The sequence below is a fragment of the Pelodiscus sinensis genome, chromosome 19 (genome assembly GCF_052426305.1).
Source record: "Pelodiscus sinensis isolate ZL-2025 chromosome 19, ASM5242630v1, whole genome shotgun sequence".
Classification (NCBI taxonomy): domain Eukaryota; kingdom Metazoa; phylum Chordata; order Testudines; family Trionychidae; genus Pelodiscus; species Pelodiscus sinensis.
This window is the reverse complement of record NC_143070.1, coordinates 31,924,257-31,941,058: the sequence shown is the minus strand read 5'-3', so window position 1 is coordinate 31,941,058 and position 16,802 is coordinate 31,924,257. Positions and strand designations below refer to the sequence as shown.

The 16,802-nt window shown below is 54.2% G+C and overlaps 8 non-coding genes across 8 annotated transcripts; 3 read left to right on the top strand and 5 right to left on the bottom strand.

The window, feature by feature from the left end:
* Positions 1–2,232: 2,232 nt before the first annotated feature.
* Positions 2,233–2,314, bottom strand: TRNAS-AGA (transfer RNA serine (anticodon AGA)). The gene has a single exon. It is a non-coding gene; the product is annotated as a tRNA-Ser (tRNA).
* A 2,319-nt stretch (positions 2,315–4,633) lies between these two features.
* TRNAG-UCC (transfer RNA glycine (anticodon UCC)) lies at positions 4,634–4,705 on the bottom strand. Its single transcript has one exon. It is a non-coding gene; the product is annotated as a tRNA-Gly (tRNA).
* Positions 4,706–6,596: 1,891 nt separating this feature from the next.
* On the top strand, positions 6,597–6,678 carry TRNAS-UGA (transfer RNA serine (anticodon UGA)). Its single transcript has one exon. It is a non-coding gene; the product is annotated as a tRNA-Ser (tRNA).
* A 1,040-nt stretch (positions 6,679–7,718) lies between these two features.
* On the bottom strand, positions 7,719–7,791 carry TRNAF-GAA (transfer RNA phenylalanine (anticodon GAA)). The gene has a single exon. It is a non-coding gene; the product is annotated as a tRNA-Phe (tRNA).
* Positions 7,792–8,351: 560 nt separating this feature from the next.
* Positions 8,352–8,423, bottom strand: TRNAE-UUC (transfer RNA glutamic acid (anticodon UUC)). The gene has a single exon. It is a non-coding gene; the product is annotated as a tRNA-Glu (tRNA).
* A 1,029-nt stretch (positions 8,424–9,452) lies between these two features.
* TRNAR-CCU (transfer RNA arginine (anticodon CCU)) lies at positions 9,453–9,526 on the bottom strand. The gene has a single exon. It is a non-coding gene; the product is annotated as a tRNA-Arg (tRNA).
* Positions 9,527–13,481: 3,955 nt separating this feature from the next.
* Positions 13,482–13,554, top strand: TRNAR-UCG (transfer RNA arginine (anticodon UCG)). Its single transcript has one exon. It is a non-coding gene; the product is annotated as a tRNA-Arg (tRNA).
* A 591-nt stretch (positions 13,555–14,145) lies between these two features.
* On the top strand, positions 14,146–14,227 carry TRNAS-UGA (transfer RNA serine (anticodon UGA)). The gene has a single exon. It is a non-coding gene; the product is annotated as a tRNA-Ser (tRNA).
* Positions 14,228–16,802: the final 2,575 nt, after the last annotated feature.

The following is a 16,802-nucleotide window of genomic DNA, read 5'->3' as shown; positions in this document are numbered from 1 at the left end:
CTCCCGTTTACCTCGTTGTCCGCTGTGACAGCCAGCCTCTCCCTGGCCCTCTCCCCTGCTGTGCCGATTCTTGTCCACAGTATTCCTTCCTAGACAGCCGTTTCCCATTCTCTCTCTCTCTCTCTCTGTCTCTCTCTCTCTGCCACCGTGCACGCGGGCGCAAGCAACGGATCGATCATTCGTAAGCGGAGTCCTTTGCATTTGGCCTTATTGAACTTCATCGTAGTCTCTCCAAACCATTTCTCTGCTTTGTCCAGATCATTCCGAATTGCGAGGAACCTGTCCTCCACAGCACCTGCAACCCCTCCCAGCTCGGGGTCCTCCGCAGTCTTGATAAGCGTACTCTCTACGCCGCCCATCCGAATGGCCGAGGAAGGGAACCGGGCCCACAAGGAATCCCTGCTGGACCCCCGCTCATTACACTCTTCCAGCGAGGCTGGGCACTATGGCGATAACTATTCCCTGGGAACGGTATCTCTGACCCTTTAGCAGCACCCTGACGGTAGCTCCGTCTAGCTTGCATTTGGCTAGCGAGCGCATTCGTGCGCAAGTCACATGAGACGGTACCCACAGCTTTCCTGAAGACAGCAGATATACCCTTTTGATAGGTTGCCCCTTCCCCCTCTTCGGGAATCTCTCCCACATGCCGCGAGTTTTCTGAAATAATCCTCCATATCTCAGATGTCACCCCAGTCAGCTCCTTGAGTACGGGGGGGAGGGGATGCATTTTATCACACTGCCTCAGTATCTCGGCCTTCGCAACATCATCCGGCGTAGGCCCCAACTCAGCGGCTGCCGGGAAACAGATTACTGGGGCTACGTCTACACTGTCACCCTTTTCCGGAAATGCTTAAAACGGAACAGTTTTCCGTTATAAGTATTTCTGGAAAAAGCGCGTCTACATTGGCAGAATGCTTTTCTGGAAAAGCACTTTTTCCGAAAAAGCGTCCGTGTCCAATGTAGACGCGCTTTTCTGCAAAAAAGCCCCGATTGTCATTTTCGCAATCGGGGCTCTTTTGCGGAAAAGACTACTGGGCTGTCTACACTGGCCCTTTTCCAGAACAGTTTTTCCGGAAAAGGACTTTTGCCCGAATGGGAGCAGCATAGTTTTTCCGGAAAAACACTGACGATTTTACATTAGAACGTCATTGCTTTTCCGGAAAAGCAAGCGGCCAGTGTAGACAGCTGGCAAGTTATTCTGGAAAAGCGGCTGCTTTTCCGGAATAAGTGACCCAGCGTAGACACAGCCCAGGGGTTTGTAGTAATCTCTGCACATCAGAAATGCAGAGTGAGATACAACTGGAGATGCAAAGGTTTCAAAGAAGTTGATAAAGCTTTCAGGGGGCACTTGGAGTTGAAACAGGGACCCTTTTGCCTATAGTCAAACACTTTACCACTGAGCTACACCCCCATTACACTTGCTTCTTTGCATCCAGTGTTAGTGCCTGGGGCTGTGTCTAGACTGGCCAGTTTTTCTGGAAAATCAGCCACTTTTCCGGAAAAACTTGCCAGCTGTCTACACTGGCTGCTTGAATTTCCACAAAAGCACTGACGATCTCATGTAAGATTGTCAGTGTTTTTGCAGAAATATTATGCTGCTCCCTTTTGGGCAAAAAATTTTTTCCGAAAAACTATTGCGCAAAAGGGCCAGTGTAGACAGCAGAGATTTGTTTTCCGCAAAAAAGCCCCGACTGCGAAAATGGCGATCGGGGTTTTTTTGCGGAAAAACGCGTCTAGATTGGCCACAGACACTTTTCCGCGAAAAATGCTTTTGTGGAAAAGCAACCTGCCAATCTAGACACGCTTTTCCGAAAATGCTTTTAACAGAAAACTTTTCCGTTAAAAGCATTTCTGGAAAATCATGCCAGTCTAGACGTAGCCTGGGGCTGTGTCCACACTGGCCACTTATTCCAGAAAAAGTTTGAAGTAGGAATAAGAGATCCTCCGGAAAAGGGCTTTTTTCCGGAGGATCGGGGCCAGTGTAGACGCTCTTTTCTGGCTTTTCTAAAAGCCGAAAAAAAGCGGCAGACATTTTTATTTAAATGCCGCGGGGGATATTTAAATCCCCCGCGGATTTCCCTATTACGACCTGTAAAATTAGCATGCCCCTTTTCGGAAAAGGGGCCAGTGTAGACGAGCCCCAGGTGTCCTTTCTGATGGGACAGGCCACGTTCTTCTCAGGGTTTGGATACCATGTTGCTCTAGAAAGGCTTGTGGCCAAAACACAGACCTCACTGTGAGCAGGATTTGAACCTGCACAGGGAAACCCTATTGGATTTCTAGTCCAACATCTTAACCACTCGGCCATCACAGCTCTAAGTAACAGTAGGCCAGGGAAACTGGTAAATAATCTCAGTGCCCAGGCCTGATGTCACCTGACCCACAGAATTCACACTGCAAACCATTTTAGCAGTCACGCAGAGGGGTCCTGGGTGCTCTGGTCTGAGGCTGCCTTGGAGGTGAGTTCAAGGGGAAACCTCACAAAGGAGATTCCAGGCAGCCAGGCCATGGGGGTCTCTGAGATTGCCCCTGTCCCACCTGGCTGTTGCCATGGTTGCTCTGTGAGGTCACTGCCTCCCAGCCAATAAGCTGAGGTGCTGTAAAAGTTCCTTGTGATGTCACTGCTGCCTGGCAGGCTCATGTCCTGCCCCTGGCCAGCCCCTTGGCATGTGTGAGCTGCTCCCCCTCCCCCCGTCACTCAGGGCTGGTTCTGGGGCTCAAACAGGGAACATCAGAGGCTGCCAGGGGCCCTCCTGTGGGGCTGTGAGTGTTGCTCCCTCTGCTGTACAGACAGGGCCATAGAGCATCAGGAGGCTGCAGCGGTGGGAGACACTTCCCTGGATTCAGGAGGGAGACGAGATGTCAAGACCCATGACTTGGAGCCAGCTACAGATACCCATGGAAAGCTGATTTTCAGAGGGGTGTGATCAGCCCTTCCTGTGTATCTGGCTTCTTCAAAGGGGATTCATTAGGAGCTAAAAGTTGAAGAAGGGCCATTTAGAAAGGTGAATTTCTTTCCCTGGCAGGCTTTTTTGTGTGGCCTAATGGACAAGGCACTGGCCTCCTAAACCAGGGATCGTGGGTTCAAGTCCCACTTGTGGTGACAGTTTCCTTGTTGTTCACTAACAAATAGTTTGCATTCCTTTGCTCTCTGAAATAGTTGGCAAGGATGCCCTGCAGTTACTGTCTCCCTCGCCGCAGAAGCTGTCCAGACTCCTCACTAGCTTGTGTTAGGTGCAGATCTGGTTGCTAAAACCCCAGGTATTCAAAGTCAGAATGAAGAGGCACATTTTGCTCTAGAAGGCCCAGGAGTGACAGACAGCAAGAGGTGGCTGTAGCAGGGTCTGCCTGGAGACAAAGCGGAGCCTGAGGATGAGAAGGCCCATGAGAGGCAGAGACTCCAGAGCAGTGGGGTGGTTAGTTATTTGGTCTGGCAAACTGACAGAAAATCCCCAGGCCCTGAGCATGGTGCGGGCGAGGCCCATGGGGCAGTTTCCCTGGTGGGGCTTGGGGGGTGGAGAAGCTGTGAAGCTCTGTGAGTGGATAAGGTCCCTGGCTGAGCTGCGCCACCTGCCGTGTGTGTGACTCAAACTGTCCCACGTCCCCTTTTGTGTGTCTGTTGCGCTTCCAGTGTCTTTCCTCAGGCATGTTCATCCGGCAAAGACCCCAGAAGGGATCTTGTATCTTCCTTTGTGCAGCTCATCCGCAGACACAGCCAGGGCTGGAAGGAAATTGCTGCACTTTGGGAGTCAAAGGTGTTGTCTGGGACCATAGAGCAGTTTCACCCAACAGCTTGAGGGGGGCACCATGGCTTAACTTGCTCTGTCTAAACAGAAGAGCCTGGGTTCAACTCCCAGTGGTGCCTTGTTGCTTCCTTTGCTCACATTTTCCCAGGTCCTTCTGGGACACAGAAGAGGCCTCCCCTGGCCACCCATGGAACTGCTGGGCTGACCCAGGGCCTGAAAGGGGCTGTGGCTGCTGCTGACAGGTCAGAAGCTGGGAGGTAAGATGCTGATAGCAAGAGATTCCAGCTGCCTCTTTGCCCTGGGTCTCTTTGCCCTCAGCCCACGTCACAGTGAGTCACTAGTGGCCCTGTCAGAGAAGAGCCATTGGCAGCTGCAGAGACAGCCCTTCATCTGCTGGACACGCCTTTCTAAAAGGGCTATTTGTGAGCTGTGTTTTGCTTGGCTGGCTGGTAAAGTTGGTTAGTGCATGAAGCTAATAATGCCAAGGTCTTGGGTTCAAGCCCTGTGCTGGCCATAGATATGTTTGCTGTGGTGACTGTTCTACCCCTGTCTCCCTCCTTTAGCTGCCTGCTATGGACAGGGAAACAGAAATAGGCAAAAGACTGTGAGCTTTTCAGGAAATAGGCCAGAAAACTGGTAAGAGGAGGCTCCAGCCTGCACAGACCCAGGGGCTAAAAGAAAGGTCATCTCCCTCCTACCCCTGCATCCTACCAAGGTCAAGGAATTGCAGGAGGGGTATGTGAGGGAGGAACCGCATTACTGTGCACGCTCTCTGAGAGGATGAAGAGGGGTGAGAGGCAGCCCTCAGCTGCAGGACCCATTTGTGCCTGTTTTTTCAGGGTTCAAATAAAAGCGCAGCAAGGAGCTTTGATGCTCCCTCTTTACATTGCATTGGCTGGGAATCGAACCCAGGTCAACTGCTTGGAAGGCAGCTATGCTCACCACTATACCACCAATGCCTGCCTGCAAAGTTACTGGGAAATTTAGTTAGGAAATCCTACATCTGCCATGAGGCTAGCCAGAGGCGAGAGGGTGCCTGTGTGGTTTGGGTAAAGCAGAACTTCTTGGCTATTAGGCAGACACCAGAAGTGGTGACGCTGGGGTAGTGGCTGCCCTGCACTCTCTATGGTGTGAGGAGCTGGGCAGGAGAGGAGTCCCAGAGGTTGTTGGGTGGGAGAGTAGAGTTTATCAGACTTTGGGCTAAGCTCTAGAGCAGCCAAGGGAGAGGTGGGGAAGTGACTTCTGGATACTCTGTGTGGCCCAGGGATGCGGACCAAGAGCCGTCCTTGTGTTTTTTGCCGTAAAGTGTTGTTTCTGGGTCCTTTCCCTAAGATCGAGCACGTCTTCCTTTTGGAGAGCCATGTCACAGGCACAAGCCCCCAGAGACCTCTTCAGGACACATCACAGGACCAAGCAGGGGGTAGCAAACACCAGGCACTGTCAGTGTCTGGGCCAGAGATAAAGACCCTCTTGGAGCTGTGATCCGAGGGGGAGTCTCTGCAGGCCCGGCAGTCCAGGTGGACGAATGCAACATTTATAAACATAAAAACATAAGAACAGCCATACTGGGTCAGATCAAAGGTCCGTCTAGCCCAGTGTCCTGTCTGCCGACAGTGGCCAGCACCAGGTGCCCCAGAGGGGGTGGACCGAAGACAATGATCAAGCGATTTGTCTCCTGCCATCCGTCTGCAGCCTCTGACAAACAGAGGCCAGAGACACCATTTTATCCCCTGGCTAATAGCCTTTTATGGACCTAACCTCCATGAAATTATCTAACATATGGCCCAATGGCTGATGGCCTTGCACAGAAAGGCCACGTCCCCCGTCCTGCATCCTAGACCAAGTCAGACCCAAGGTCAATGAATTGCGGGAGGGGTACGTGAGGACCCGTGAGGGCAGGTCCCGCTCTGGGGAAGCACCGCAGCACTGTGCATACTGTGAGGAACTGGACCGAATCCCGGGGTGTGGGGAGCCCCTGTCTCCAGGGAGAGTTGTGGAGTCTGGGATGGAGACACCTGGGAAGCAGCGGCTGCAGCTTCAGGATGACAACAGTGATGACCTGCAGCTCCAGGGGATGCAGGAGGACTCCCAAACGTCTTCAGGCAGCGGGGAGGGAACATCAGGTGAGTACTGGGAGGTTGCAACACCCAGGACATGTTGACACTTGCAGTCTCCTTCAGGAGAGGGATGCAAATGGAGACATTCAAAATTGTAAATGAAACCGGGATTTAAATATCCCGTGCTACATTTGCATAATCGTGTCCGGGTGCTGTTTCAAAATACTTTATTATGAAATAAGAAACACCGTTTAGATGCAGTTATTTGGGGAGAAAACCCTTCTTCCGAAATAACCCTTAAACACTCCCCTCTGGTCTGGACCTAACAGCAGTGTCAGCGTTTGCTAGTCGGGGCTCTGGACAGCACCTGCACAGAGGGAGATGGCAACTGTGGGACGCCCTGGCCAACTGTCCCAATGTCTCACAGCAAAAAAGACAGCAAAAGAGGCCAATGCAAACAGCCCCCTGGCAGCGAGGGAGTCAACACGTCGGTGGGCGGGGCAGGGAGCTGGGGGCAGAGCTGGGCTCTAACTCGCTGGGTGACCTTGGCCCATTCAGTGAACCTCTCCCTGTCTCCATGGCCCTGTCTGTACAGCAGGGACAGCAACACTCACAGGCCCCGCAGGAGGGGGCTGGTTTAATGCTTCACCCCAGGGCCCAGCAATGAGCCCCCAAGCTTGCCCTGTTCTGGAGCCATTTTTGCTGTGTGAATTCTGTGGGGCGGGTGAGGTCAGGCCTGGGCACTGGGATTATTTACCACTGTCCCTGATCCTGGGGCATCACTGACTTCACAGCTGTGGTGGCTGAGTGGTTAAGGCATTGGACTTGAAATCCAATAGCGTTTCCTTGCGCAGGTTCAAATCCTGCTCTCAGCGAGGCCTGTGTTTTGGCCACGCCCTAACCAGGGCAAAAAGCTGTACAACCCCTGGGCCACTCTCCCTGTCCCCAGTCAATCCCTTGCTGCGCCTTCCGAGAGAGACACAGAGCACGGTGCCTCCTTATGGGTCCCTGGACTCTAGGGAAACGCTCAGCTCCTGCAGCCTCTGCCCCTTGCCCAGCACCCCATGGCTCAGCCCTACCCCTGGGGGCTGCCCTGCTCCAGTGTGTGACAGGAGTTGAGTGAGAGGATGGAGCGTCTGGGCCTGCCCCCAAAGGTCCATCCATGAAGGGCAGAAATGTTGGGGACATGATGTGGGTCACTCCTCCTGAGGCACACAGCCCCACCCCCCCCCATGTTGGGAGCAAAGGGTCTAGAGAAGTATTGGGGGGGGGGGGGGGTCTTGTTCCCTGCTCTTGCTCTGCCTTGGGCAAAGAATTAGTAACAGAATATTTGTCCAAGTTTATGTACTGAAAAAAACTGACAAGCATGTTTCTGTGGGGTAGTGGTTATCGTGTTTGCTTAATGTGCAAAAGGCTCCTGGTTCAAAGCCAAGCAGAAAGTGGGAACGGGGGTTCTGCTCCTATTTGTGGCTCCCCAGGTAAACACAGCCCCTGCTGCTTGGGATAAGCCCAACTCCCAGGCTGTGTAAAGGAAGGAACAACAGGAGCCATGTCCTAGAAAGGAAGGGGCCAGTGTGTGTGAGTGCATGGCCCAGACAGACAACCCCAGGGTGCAAGGAGAGAGCTGCTGGATGTCTCTAGTGGCCCTGAGGGGAGGAGACATGGGTGCTAGCAACATGCTCATGTGGTGCCATGTTCCAGCACTGCCAACAGGGAGTGTTTTTTGTGGTGTCACCTGATTCCCCCCAACTGTAGCCCTTGTACCTGCCCTGTGGCAGCATAGAGACCCAGGGCCAAGAGAAAGCAGGAAGAGCCCCAGGATGCAGCTCATCTCCCCTTTTCTCCTGCAGTGCAGGTTGTGATAACAGCTCTAAGCAAAACCATCAACTTGAAGTAATTAGCCCCTATTGGAGCATGCCAAAGCCTGGAATTGAACCAGGGACTTTTAGATCTTCAGTCTAATGCTCACCCAACTGAGCTACTTTGGCTGTGGTAAAAGGCCTGTGTGGCCTGTAATTCTCTGTCCAGGATGTTTTGCCGCATGTCGTCATGCCCTGTCCAGGAAGGCCAGACTGGCCTTTCCACAGTGCCCCTCCCCCGCAGCCCAGAGCCAAGCCTGGGCAATACAGGCCAGCGGGCTGGATCCAGCCCATGAAGCCACCCAACATGGCAGCAAGAAGCCTCAGGCAGATTCCCTGCTCGCCCTGCCCCCACGCACAGCTGAGAGAAGGGGCTGCTGGGCCCTTTGTGTCTCTCAGCTGTAGAGGAAAAGGCTTCAGGCCTGGTCCCTGCTCCAGGCTTGTTTGTGGCCAATGGGAGCTGCCTGCTTGAAGCCCTGGCCAGTCCCCACAAGCTCTTATTCACCCACGCCTGTGACCTGTACCCCCTGCGCAGGGAAGGGGCTGCCTGAGAAATGTGCTTGGCTGCTGGGAGTGTCTCCCAGCCAGAGCCTGCCTCTGGCACCCCAGCCCCTCCCTCCCCTCAACCCACTGGCCCTCCCTGTGATGGAAAAGACTTGGCAGGTTTCATTAATACAGATAAGGCTGGTTTCCCTGACTGGGAATTGAACCCAGGCCTCAGCAGTGAAAATGCTGAATCCTAACCACTAGACCATCAGGGACATGTGAACATAGGTCTCTCCTTAACCACCCTTGCCTTTCACAGGCCACTTTCTGTCCCCTTCAGGACATGGGTCCATTTTCCATTGGCCAGAGGGGACAAGAACAGAAACCAAACAGAACATCAGAACAGCCAGACGGGGCCATGCCAGTTGCCCAACTAGCCCAGGATCCTGTCTCATGACAGCAGCCAATTCCATTGCCCAGTGGGAATCCTCCGGACAGACAATTGTTAAATGATCCCTCCTGTCGCCCATTCCCAGCTTCTAGAATACACCAGCTAGGGACACCTGCCCTGTCCATCCTGGTTAAATGCCATTGATTGACCTTCCCTGCCTTAAATTATCCAGTTCTGTTTTGGATCAAATGTCTTGGGCTGCGCAGGCCTTGAGTCATGGCAAGAGCTGGAGGGGAATGGGGAACGGCTGCACTTTGGAATGGGAAGGGGGTGTCTGGCACCATAAAGTAGAACAGTTTCAAAGCCCTTTCCAAGGAGGGCACCATGGCTTAGCTGGCTAAAGTACCTGTCTTATAAACAGTGGATCTTGGGTTCAAGTCCCAGTGGTGTGTTGCTGTAACCTTTGCTCACTTTTACTGATGCCCTTCTGGGACACAGAAGAGACCTCCCCTGGCCACCCATGGAACTGCTGGCTCAGGAAAAGGCTGATTGGGGAGGGGTGTTGGGAAGAAGGAAACAACAGGTGAGAAGCACCTGATGCCCACAGACCCTGACTCTCCATGGCTGTAGGAGCTGCAGTGGTTGCTCCCTCAGTCTCTCTAGGCCCTGACCTGACCCCCAGAGGGAATCACAAGGGTGTGTGGTGCTGGCTCTCTTGTCCCAGCAATTGCAGTCAGAGCCCTGCCTTGCCAGTACCAGCAGCCTCTGCAGGGGCTCCAGGCTTGTGGTTTCCTTCTTCCCAATACCCCTCCCCAATCAGCCTTTTCCTGAACCAGCAGTTCCATGGGTGGCCATGGGAGGTCTCTTCTGTGTCCCAGAAGGGGATAAGTAAAAGTGAGCAAAGGTCACAACGAGGCACCACTGGGACTTGAACCCAGGATCTCCTGTTTAGGAGGCAAGTGCTTTAGCCAGCTAAGCCGTGGTGCCCTCCTCCAAAGTATCTTTAAAATGGCTCTTTATGTTTCCAGACAACACTTTTGACTCCCAAAGTGCAGCCGTTCCCCACTTCCCTCCAGCCATCGAGCCCAGGTGGTGTCTGGCCCCCTGGGCACAGAAAGCTACAGCTCAGTGGGCAGGGGGCTTTGGCTTCCTTGCCCATGGGATGCTGTTGCAGGAAGGGCTGCTCAGCAGCGCTGGGGTTCACCTGTCGAGGAAGGGAAGAGTATTTGGGTGCAGACTGGCTAACCTAGTGAGGAGGCTTTAAACTAGGTTTGATGGGGCAGGTGCCCAAAGCCCAGAGGTAAGTGAACAACATGGACACCTGGGGGATACCAGGGCACAGGCAGGAGAAGATGGGAGTGAATCCTGCTACCTCTGCCATGGCTTGGCCCAGGAGGGCTGGGGTCTAGCAGCTTTTCACCCCAGCTTTGTGGGAGGCCAAGTAGGAAGGGGCCTCTAGAGGCTCATAGCCCCCTGGCCTGCTGTGTCTGTGGAAAGGGGGGAAGAGGACACATACCTCTCACTGGGGAACAGGGCGCATGGATCCCACTCGTTCCTGCAGAAAATGAAACAGGTTGAGCATTTTGCAGAGAACGGACCAGTCCCTGGAGAGATGGAAATGGGGCCGTTCCTTGTGGGGAAAGAAGTGGGTGTGTTGGGAGTGGGGTTCGAGTTCAAACCTCTCCACAGACCAGAACCCCACATTAGGGGCAAGAAAGAGCCTTGAGTCAGGCAGTGGAGAACACTTGGCTCCTGTTACACTGAGATGGGATATTAGGAACTTTTTTGCAGGCAGCCTGGCTAGCTCAGTTGGTAGAGCATGAGACTTTTAATCGCAGGGTCATGGGTTCAAGCCCCATGCTGGGCGGTGCCCTTCCTTAACTCACATTCTCAGGCTGTGAGCAATTGGCTCTCAGTTTTCACCAGGGTTTTAGAAAGAAAAAGTCTAGTCCTGGGGTCCAGCTTTAGTAGAACCAGAGAGAGAACCAACTGCAATTTCCATCTTCTGAGGAGAAGGGAAGAGGATTTTCTTCTCCTCAGTTCTAGCCACATCAACCCAGGGGGGAGAAAAAATAACCCTCCGCCTGCTGATTGTCCCCCGTTAGCTTCTGTAGCTTCACCTCCTTCCACAGCAGCTCCAGCTTTGAGCTACAAATCTCAAGGGGCTGGTGAGGAAATTAGGTGCTTCCCTGAGAACAAGAGGTGGAGTGTTCACAAGGAGCATCCCCCTCCCCTCCAGACCAGGGTGTTAGAAAGAGCTAGAAACAGAACAGTCAGACAAGTTCCACCCCTTGAAATGTGTTTCTGTGGTGTAGTGGTTCTCATGTCTGCCTAACACGCAAAAGGTCCCTGGTTTAAAGCCAGCCAGAAACACAGGGTCTTCTCTTATTGCAGTGCCCAGGTAACTGCAGCTGCTGCTGACCAGCCTGTTGATGAGCCCAACGCTCATACGACGGAGGGGGGGGGGGTAATGTCAGCTGATGGTGCCAACCTGGGGAAGCCAGATAAATTAGGGCAGGCAGCTGCTTGTGCCTTGGCCTCCCCTGCCCTGGGAAGCTGGTGCATTGGGCTGGCTCTGCCTGCTGCCTTCCTTGTGTGACTCTTCCCCCCTCCCCAAAAAAAAGCAGAAGAAAAAGCTGCACAAATTGCGTTTTGAAATGTGCGTAGCTTTTCCCAGAAGAGCAGTGTAGGGCAGACATAGCCTGAGTGTTGCTCAGCACTGGTAGGAGACAGGGAGGGATAAAACGATCTAATGGCACCTGAAGCCTTTCAGAACAACTCCCAGCCCCAACCCCAAGAACCAGCCCTTCCCTCCATCCTCACTGGAATTTATGGTACCAGACAACACTTTTGAATTCCAAAGTGCAGCCATTCCCCATTTCCCTCCAGCCTCGGAGGGGTCTCAAGGCCTGTGCAGCCCAAGAAATGTGATTAGCAGCTCATACCCACAAACTTTTCGTCAATTGCAGTGCAGCCTAAGGGTCACTTACGAAGCACGCAGGACAGTCCACCGCTCTACCAGCTGAGCTATGGAAGGGGGCCTGAGTGCTGCTGGTTTGTCCATGTTGGCCCATCTACAAGTGTCAGGGCCTGTGCTCCCCCAAGCGAGTGGCATCGCAGAAGAACCCAGGAGCACAGGGGAGCTTCCCATGCAGAAGGACGCCTGAGCTAGATCCATTCACATCACAGCAAAAGAAAACTAGCTGGGTTCTTCTCCTGGGTCTTGTTTTGTTTCAGTGTCTCTAGGGGTGCAGAAGGGGCAGACCCAAAAGAACCAAACCGGTCGAGTGCATCTGGGTCCTGCCTCTCACTTGTGCTGCTCGCTCTCCCAGACTGTTCCTACGCCCAAGGCGATAGCTCCACACCCAATGGATGGGTGAGCAGAGGCCAGGGGGCAATAGGCAGAGTCTGGAAGCTGCTGGGACCGGACCTGAGGGCATTAGGGGAAGCAGCGAGAAACACAAACTCAGCCCCCTGCGTCTCTAGCCAGGCTGGTAGGTTTCATGGCTCCAGCTCATCTGAACCAGATGGATGAGAGGCCGAGCCCCAGTGGGCATTAGACACCCAGCAGAAGGCACAAAAATCTCTTCTCACCAGCCTGAGAACAAGAAACCTAAAGCCGGGAGGGTTTTGCAACAACCAGCCTAGGAAAATCCCACTGACAGTTGAACTCAGGTTGCAAAGTTCAGAGCCCTGAGCGCTGCCCCTTGCAGCATGGGGCAAACAGCTGATGTTTTTGGGGGGCACCTGGGGCTCTCAGCTCTCAGGCTGCCTCTGCTCTCCCGGCTCCCTCCAGCTGCCCCATTCCCACTGCCTGTTTAAGTTTTGTTTTTACTTAAGTATCAGCTCTAGTAGAAGCCGTGTGACACTCTCCCCTCCCCCATCACGGCATGGACAGGTCGCCGCCCCCAACCAGACTCTGGAATGGCCCCTGCATCTCCCCGGCCCCATGGGGTTGACAGGAAAGAGGCCCAGGGCCAGGCTAGAGCCAGGGGAAGCAGGAGGAAGGGAGATCCCCAGTCTACACAGCTCCTTTTTGTGCAAAAGCCTCTTGTGCAAAAACGGACCCCAATTAATTATGCAAATGAACATAGAATCATAGAATCATAGGACTGGAAGGGACCTCGAGAGGTCATCGAGTCCAGCCCCCCGCCCTCAAGGCAGGATCAAGCTCCGTCTACACCATCCCTGACAGATGTCTATCTAACCTGTTCTTAAATATCTCCAGAGAGGGAGATTCCACCACCTCCCTTGGCAATTTATTCCAATATTTGAACATGGCAATATGCTAATCTGTGCTACATTTGCATGAGGTTTTGCGGAGGAGAGATGCAGTATGGAGATAGCCTAGGTGGTAGATAGCCATGAAGTAACATAGACTCAGGAAAAATCCCTGGGCTGCAATTCTTAGTTACACACAATAAGAATAATTCACCAGCTCAGACGTGATTTCTAAATCCCCAAACAAGGAAAATAATAAAACCTGATGGACTAGGGCAGTGGTCCCCAGTGCGGTGCCCGCAGGCGCCATGGTGCCAGCTGGGCCATTTATGTGGCCTGCAGAGCAATCTGGGCTGGCCTGGGCATGCGGCAAGTGCCAGCCCCAGGAGCATGGGCAGCCCCTGCCCGGGGTCACAGCACATGCCGATGCCGGCCCCAGGCACACGGTGCCTGGAAAGCCCCTGCCTGGGGTCACGGCACATGCTGGTGCCGGCCCTGGCTCCGGGGTCGCGGCACAATCCGGTGCTGGCCCCGGACACGTGACGCATGCTTGGCCCCGCCCCCAGGCACGTGGCCCATGAGCGGCCCCACCCTTGGAGGCGCAGAGCGTGAGCGGTCCTGCCCCCAGGCACCCAGCATCCCCAAAACGTTGGGGACCACTGGACTAGGGAGACTTTTCTCTACCCACACATTGCAGGAAATCCAGTTGTCTGCAAGTCAAGACTGTGTGGCCTAATGGATAAGGCGTCTGACTTCGGATCAGAAGATTGAGGGTTCGAGTCCCTTCACAGTTGTGTTTACCTTCCTTTGTCTGTGCTCATGGATCCTGATGTTGCTTCCCTGAAAAGGTCCTATGTGACAATGTGTTTTTTCTATAACCCCGTTGAAAGGCCTGTAGCTGTTCAGTAGGTCTGAACTATGGGGGATATTGCAGGGCAGGAGGGTGGTGGTGCCAGGAGAGAAGTGGTGGCCTGTCTTGTAGGGGGAGAGCATCAGCCAGCGGGGAGGGGGATGGATAAGGGGGTGCACAGATCCTGAATACAAATGTAAAAGCCTTTTAAATATCCCCACTGCTGACAGTGAGGTTTGAAGGCACTGCCATGTGTCAGTATTGAGTTTCACTATATAAACTGGGGTCCAAAAAGGAGACCATCAAGAAGAAGAAAAGGGGAGAAGAGAAGAGGAAGGAAAAGGGAAAGGAAGACCAAGAAGGAGGAGGGAAGACCTTGAAGCAGAACTCACCTCCAAGGCAACCTGAGACCAAAACAGCCGGGACTCCTCTGCACAGCTGTTGCAATGGTTTGCTGTGTGAATTCTGTGGTAGGTGACATTAGGCCTGCGCACTGGGATTATTTACCAGTTTCCCTGGGTTGCTCCTGCCTGCAGCTGTGATGGCCAAGTGGTTAAGGTGTTGGACTTGAAATCCAATGGGGTTTCCCTGCGCAGGTTCAAATCCTGCTCACAGCGAGGCCTGTATTTTGGCCACACCCCTTCCTAGGGCAACAAGGGCCTCTGTGAGTTACCAGCAGTGGGGCTGTTAGCGTCTGCATATAACTAATTGCACCATTAGGCCCTGTCTTCAGTCAGGGGGAGAGTTGTTGCTCAAGAAGCCGCCAGTGGACGCTCTACCTCGACTTAGAGTCTCCTAAAGCTTAAGTCTGCAAACAGGTGAGGAACTAGCTCAAGTGATAGTGCTCATTTAGCATGTGAGAGGTAGTGGGATTGGTACCCATGTTTTCCAGTAACCTGTAGGTTACTTTTTTTTTTTTTTTGCAAGCAGAGGCCCAGGTGCCTGCAGTGGCCCCTCCCTCTTCCTCCTCATTCAACTCAAAAGCCACCACGGCTTAGTTCCAAATCTGCAAACCCCATTGCCCGAGGGATAGCGCCTCTTCTGAAATAGCTATTTTGCAATAGCCGAAGTGTGGATGCTCCACTGCAGCTATTTCAAAATAGCTCCTCCCCAGGGCCAGTCGAAATAATTACTCCCCAGTGCCTGCGGGGGCTCTAAGTTGAGGCTTCCCTGCAGTGTGGACGTGCTAATTTGAAACAAGCTATTGAAAAACAAGCGCACTGTGTAGACGAACCTTGAGAGCTGAGTGGCGCTGTTAGTGTCCCTGCTCCCGGCACAATCCCATTGGCTGGTTTCTGGCCATGTAAAGCACCACCCCCCCTCCACTCAGGCTCCTATTCACCGACCCACATGGCCCCTGCAGCCTGTGTGGGGGCAGGGCAGGCTGCCTGTGAAATGTGCTGGGCTGCTGGCTGGGAGTGAGCCAGGTAAGTCTCCCAGCCAGAGCCTGCCTCTGGCACCCCAGCCCTTCCCTTCCCTCAACCCACTGGTACCCCACATAAACCAAACCCTCTGCCTCCCTGAATGCACACCCTCCAAGATCCTGCACCCCAATTCTCTGCCCCAGGTCACAATCCAACACGCTGCAACCATTCCTGCACCCCTGTCCTCTGCCCCATGCTCCTGTCTGCACCCAACCTGCATCCCAAACCCCTCCCCCCGTTAATAGCATGGAAAAGTGCAGCCCTGGGAGTGGTTCCCCATGAAAACTCATTGCCCACCTCTGCCCTAAACTGTGCAGCAGCCCAGCCACACAGCTTCCATGTCTCCCCAGAGCCCTTAGGCTGGCACCAGGGAGGCCTGAGTCCAGGCAGTGCCCAGTGAGGGCAGAGGAAAGAGCTGGGATGTGGTGGTGGGGCCAGGGGCTGTTCTGAAAGGCTGCAGGCACCGTTAGCCCCCTTTATCCTTCCCTGTCTCACCCCAGCGCTGAGCAACACTCAGTGTCAGTCTGAGCATCCGTCCTGCTCTGGGACGTGTCTCTGTGGCAGGAACCTGCCCAGGCCACTCTCGCAATGACTAGGCAGCTGTCATGGGAAAGTTGATACTGATTGCCCTGACTGGGAACCAAACCCAGGCTCACCCACATTAGCCTTTCACAGGCCATTTTATGTCCACTTCAGGATGGGGGGGGTCCACTGTCCATTGCCCAGAGGGGACAAGAACAGCCAAACAGAGCATCAAAGCAACCAGACTGGGCCACGCCAGTTGCTCAACTAGCCCAGGATCCTGTCGTATGACAGCAGCCAATCTCATTGCCCAGTGGGAATCCTCAGGGCAGACAATTGTTAAGGCACCACCCCTTGGGCGGGGGGAGCCTTGAGGCAGGAAGTTGAAGGGGGGAGTTGTGATAGGACAGTACCTGTAAGAAATTCAAGAGTGGAGTGTGGGCGGCTCAGGGCAGGGATTTGGGGTGTGTGTGAGTGGGGGGGGGGCTCAGGGCAGGGGTGAGGATGGGGGAGGATAGAGAAGTCAGGGCACAGGATTAGGGATGTGGGGGAGGCTTGGGGCTGGGACTGTATGTGTGTGTTGAGGGGATCCCACTGCTCTGGGCTCCCTGAGGCCCTTTAGCACGCAAGGGCTTTCTCTGCAGCGCACTTGAGCTACGTCTACATTGGCATGATATTGTGCAAATACTCTTTAACGCAAGAGAGCATCTACATTGGCATGTGCCTTTGCACAAGAGCTTCCATGCCCAGTGTAGATGCTCTCTTGCGCAAAAAAGATCCGATGGCCCAGGCAGCGGCTTTGCTTGGGTGTCCCTGGTCTGCTGGGGGGGGGGGTCCAGTGGCTTTGCTGGACTCCCCAGCAGACCAGGGAGACAGGAGCAAAGCTGCACAGGCAGCATCCCGCCGCCTGTGCGGCTTTGCTCGGGGGCAAAGGAGCAAAGCCACATGGGCGGCGGGGTCCCTCCGCCTGTGCGGCTTTGCTTGGGTCTCCCTGGTCTGCTGGGGGGGAGGGGGCTCAGCTAGTGCGCCCCCCCCCCCCAGCAGACCAGGCTGTTGTTGCGGGACGCCTTGGGTAGAGCAGCTGGGGTGCTGCCGGGTTGGTCCTGTGGGAACCTACCAGGCAGCGCCCCAGCTGTTCTGTCCCAGGCTCCAGATTCAGCAGCTGTTGAAACTGATCAGGCTGATTCCAGGAAGCTGGGGGCAGAGCAAATCTGCCTAGGGCTTCCTGTAGTCAGCCCCTGGTCAG